The 4,905-nt window shown below is 44.3% G+C and overlaps 1 pseudogene; it reads right to left on the bottom strand.

Moving 5' to 3' along the window:
* Nucleotides 1-728: 728 nt before the first annotated feature.
* On the bottom strand, nt 729-1,848 carry LOC116590872 (annotated as a pseudogene).
* Between the last annotated feature and the right edge of the window lie 3,057 nt (nt 1,849-4,905).

Genomic DNA, 4,905 nt, shown 5'->3' with positions numbered 1-4,905 from the left:
AATCAGACTAAAATTAGTAAGGAAAAAAGATGCATAGGGCAGAGTCCAGAAGAGACCAGGAGTAAACTTCCAGTTGTCCTATCTTAATAGGGTCTCAGGGCTAGTACTGAAATTTCTTAACATTGACGTGTGTAAAACTTGCCAAGTATTTCCAGCCAGGGTAGCTCACCCAAGCCTTGGTGTCCAGGGTTTTTATTGGGGTCTGTCATGTAGACATCTAGCACCTTCATGACTGAATTTAGCTACCCAGTCTTCAGGCTTCTAAAGGTCAAGCTTCTATAGTGTGATGCAAAACCCAGGCATACAAAAATAGGCATTCACCATGAATCACATTGTTAGCCTAAACTATCTGGCATGGCCCAAAGCTTCAGGAATACAAAGACGCTCTTGTCAGGTAAGGTACTCCAAGGGCTCAGAGTTCATATCCCAGGAGGTGGACCAAGGGCCAGTCCTGAAGACAATGGAAAGTGCAGAGTTTGAGCAGTTTAGGTACACTAGTTAATTGTTTACTTTCCAAAGATAGGCAGAAGGATTTTCTTTTAAAAAAATTTTTTTGTTTATTTTTTATTTTATTATTTATTTATGTAGTCATTCATTTATTTATTTATTTTGGCTGGGTGCAGTATACTTTATTGATGGTACATGACAAGGTAGGGCTCCCCAAGCCCCTCCCCTTCTTCAGGGGTCTGGGATGGAAATAGTGGAGGTTGGGAGATTCTCAGTGTTTAAGGGGATAAGTTGGGGCAGGGATTCCCCAGCAGCTGAGGGCCTCTTTCTTCCTCTTGCTCTGGCTGGGGCTGGTGGTTCAGGGGGCTCTTATTCCTTGGAGGCCATGTGGACCATAAGGTCCACCACCCGGTTGCTGTAGCCAAATTCATTGTCATACCAGGAAATAAGCTTGACAAAGTGGTCATTGAGAGCAATGCCAGCCCCAGCAATGCCAGCCCCAGCATCGAAGGTAGAGGAGTGGGTGTCACTGTTGAAGTTGCAGGAGACAACCTGGTCCTCAGTATACCCCAGGATGCCCTTAAGGGGGCCCTCTGATGCCTGCTTCACCACCTTCTTGATGTCATCATATTTGGCAGCTTTCTCCAGGTGGCAGGTCAGATCCACAACAGACACATTGGGGGTGGGGACACGGAAGGCCATGCCAGTGAGCTTCCCATTCAGCTCAGGGATGACCTTGCCTACAGCCTTGGCCACACCAGTGGAAGCAGGGACGATGTTCTGGGCAGCCCCTCAGCCGTCACGCCACAGCTTCCCAGAGGGGCCGTCCACGGTCTTCTGGGTGGCAGTGATGGCATGGACGGTGGTCATGAGTCCCTCCACAATGCCGAAGTTGTCATGGATGACCTTGGCCAGAGGAGCCAAGCAGTTGGTGGTACAGGAGGCATTGCTGACAATCTTGAGGGAGTTGTCATACTTCTCATGGTTCACACCCATCACGAACATTGGGGCATCAGCAGAAGGAACAGAGATGATGACCCTCTTGGCCCCGCCCTTCAAGTGAGCCCCAGCCTTCTCCATGGTGGTGAAGACACCAGTGGACTCCACAACATACTCAGCACCAGCATCGCCCCATTTGATGTTGGCGGGATCTCGCTCCTGGAAGATGGAGATGGACTTCCCATTGATGACAAGCTTCCCGTTCTCAGCCCTGACTGTGCCGTGGAATTTACTGTGGGTAGAATCATACTGGAACATGTAGACCATGTAGTTGAGATCAATGAAAGGGTCATTGATGGTGACAATATCCACTTTACCAGCGTTAAAAGCAGCCCTGGTGACCAGGCGCCCAATACGGCCAAATCCGTTCACTCCAACCTTCACCATCAGGTCTCAGGCACGCGGCTGGCACTGCACCTGAAGATGCGGCTATCTGTCGAATGGGGAAGAGCAGAGAGCCTATTTTTTATTTTTTTTTAAAGACTTTATTTATTTATTTGACACAGAAAGAGAGATCACAAGTAGACAGAGAGGCAGGCAGAGAGAGAGGGGAAAGCAGGCTCCTTGCTGAGCAGAGAGCCCGATGCGGGGCTCGATCTCAGGACCCTGAGATCATGACCTGAGCCAAAGGCAGAGGCTTAACTCACAGAGCCACTGAGGTGCCCCCAAAAGGATTTTCTAATAAGGGTTTTTCTTCTCATCTCTTCTTTATTTTTATTTATTTTTAAGATTTTATTTATTTATTTGACAGAACAAACAGGGGGAGAAGCATGGAGAGGGAGAGGGAGAAGTGGGCTCAGCAGGGAGTCCAATGTGGGACTCAATTCCAGGACCCTGGCATCATGATCTGAGCTAAAGGCAGGAACTTTACAGACTGAGTCACCCAGGTGCCCCTAATCTCTCCTTTAAATGTAACCCAAAAATGTAAATTTCTTGACTTCTAGTTCTTCTGTGTTAACCTGCTTTGTGTCTTATTTCAAGACACTAATAAGCACCAGTTTGTGTAAGGGCACACAACGTGTGTGTGTGTGTGAACGTTCTAATTAGTACAAGCCACCAGCATCTTCAGTACCTGTTTTCCCAGGGCAACACTGATTCGTGTTTATTTTATTAAATTAGTGCCTATGTCTCAATGAACTTATTTGTTGGTAACAATGTTCTTTGGCATGTGTGGACTGAAACATGTATTCTGACCCTAAATATATAATTTATAATTTCTTTCATTACATATTTTATAAGAGTCAACACTGAGAAACATAAAGCTTTTCTTTTCCTAGTTTTTAATAGTGACATCAGTTCACCTAGACCTTGAATTCAAAGGAGTATTTGTGTGCTGGAGATGACAGGAACTGGAAGGAGGAAAGGTATAGCGGATACCCTAGCTATAGAAGAAAATTTTGCAATTGATAACTATTTGTATATTAGCAGCTTAAAAAAATCTGCATCCCCCACAAGCAAAGTGCAACCTGTTGTATATCATGCCATATGTGTATTCATAGAAAACAAATACATATGTCATTATAGCTTCTCTTTTAAGGTTATTATGCTTGACAGAATTTAGATCTTTCTGAAAACACATTCATTTTCATCTCCCAGAAAGTGGATAGTGGAGGGCTAAGCCCTTTCCTTCTGCTTCTAATATGGTGTGTTCGTACTTGAAGGAAAACCCATAGTTGTGAAAAGTAGAGAAAAAAAGAAAAAAGGAAGGGCTGGTTCACCTAGGAGGGCTTAAATTAACGAACCTATTACCCTGGAGCTGAAGACAAGTATCAGCTCCCCAAAGAGGAGGCAGACTTCCTCTTCCATACCTGTCTGAGCGACTGGTTTCAGAGAATGTTACATACATACATCATCACTACTGTCCACACTGAACACACCTTTTGCTTGTGACACCTTTCTTGTGAACAGGGAGCCTTTCAAGTGAACAGAGAGTTTTATATGGGAAGAAAATCAGTATCATGTGCTAGAGTTATTTAATATGTGTTACTTAATAATAAAGCAAGGTTTTCCCTATTACATATATACATAATATACATACATACATACATAAAATACACACATACGTTTACTTAGCTAATTAAATAGGGAAGGCTCATATAAGACAATTTCACTTCATTTATACCAAATCGTTAAATAGTTTCCAAATTTTTTGACTTTCAGGATGCTGCTGCTTTAAGTGGAGCTATTTATGCCACAGAGTTTTTTGTTGGAATTTCTAATCTACCACTCGTATCCACCCATTTTCCTTACAGCTTTCAGCGCCATTTCATGCACTAGCAATTTGAGTGAGGCATATTAATTTGTCTGGCCATTTGCACATTTGTCTGCTAGAGTCGTCTCCAGTCTTTTCTTCACATTGCTCGTTTTAGACATTCTTCCTTCTCTGCCAAATCCCTGATTGTGCTCCCAGTCCACACTCTGAGCTGGTTTCTAGCACTCCCACTCAGGAAACCCCGTTTGCTCCCATTGCGCACTGCCCCCACCTTCACTCAGAAGTCCTTCATCACTTTCCCACACATTGCCTGTATGTGCAGCTTCTCCTTTCCCACCGAGCCCCTCCTCTCAGCTCAGCCTGCCCACGCACGCGGGTCGCGGACTCTCAGACCCACGGCCCGCCCACGCCCGTTGCCGCTGCTCCCGCTCCTGCCTGCCGTAGTCTCACCTCACTAGGCACCCGTGTGTGGCTGCCTGCCTCTTTTCCTGCTTCACTTTTTTTTCACCTTTCCTATCTATTCATCACACTGCTGACTGATTAATCTTTTTAATATCCTCATGTCATTTTATCATTTTATTCTCAAAAACCTTTAATGGCTCCCCAGTGCTTATTAATAAAGTTCAAACTCCTGAGCTTTGCGCTTTGCCAAGCTTTCCCCATAACCTGGCTTGCTGCCAGCCTTCTCAGCTTTCTCTCCCTCTGTTCACCTTTATATTCCCTACCTTGGGTCCACACTGCATTGTTGGTGGTCGTTGCCTGTGTATGCCCTGTGCTTCTCAATCTTCTTGCCTTGACTCATGGCATCCTTCAGCCTGGATTGCTCTCTCCCTTTCAGGTGTGTCTTCTTGCGCTGCCCCCTGCTACCCAAATCCCACCTTAATGTCTAGCTCAAATTTAGCCTCTCCCCAGAAGCTTCCCAAGCTGGAAGTATTCTCTTCATTCCAAGTGGCTTTCTATAAGAGGAGTAGTTTATATCCTTCTTACAGTACTTATTCCATTCTCACTGTTACTTTTATTTATGTATGAGCTTCATCTCTTTTAGGGTGTGTAAGGTCTTTAGGATAGAGTTTATGCTTTTTTTGTGGTGTGTTCTATAGTACCTATTTTTAGCATAATATCTGAAGAACACTAACGATATGTTTACTGAATGAATAAATGAATGCATATCTCCAGAAGAAAGAACTGCTGATGGAAGTATACCTCATATCTTAACTCACTATCTAGGTGTGAATAAATTAAAATAA

Source organism: Mustela erminea, chromosome 5 (genome assembly GCF_009829155.1).
Source record: "Mustela erminea isolate mMusErm1 chromosome 5, mMusErm1.Pri, whole genome shotgun sequence".
NCBI classification, from domain to species: Eukaryota; Metazoa; Chordata; class Mammalia; order Carnivora; family Mustelidae; genus Mustela; species Mustela erminea.
This window is presented reverse-complemented; position numbering and strand designations above follow the sequence as displayed.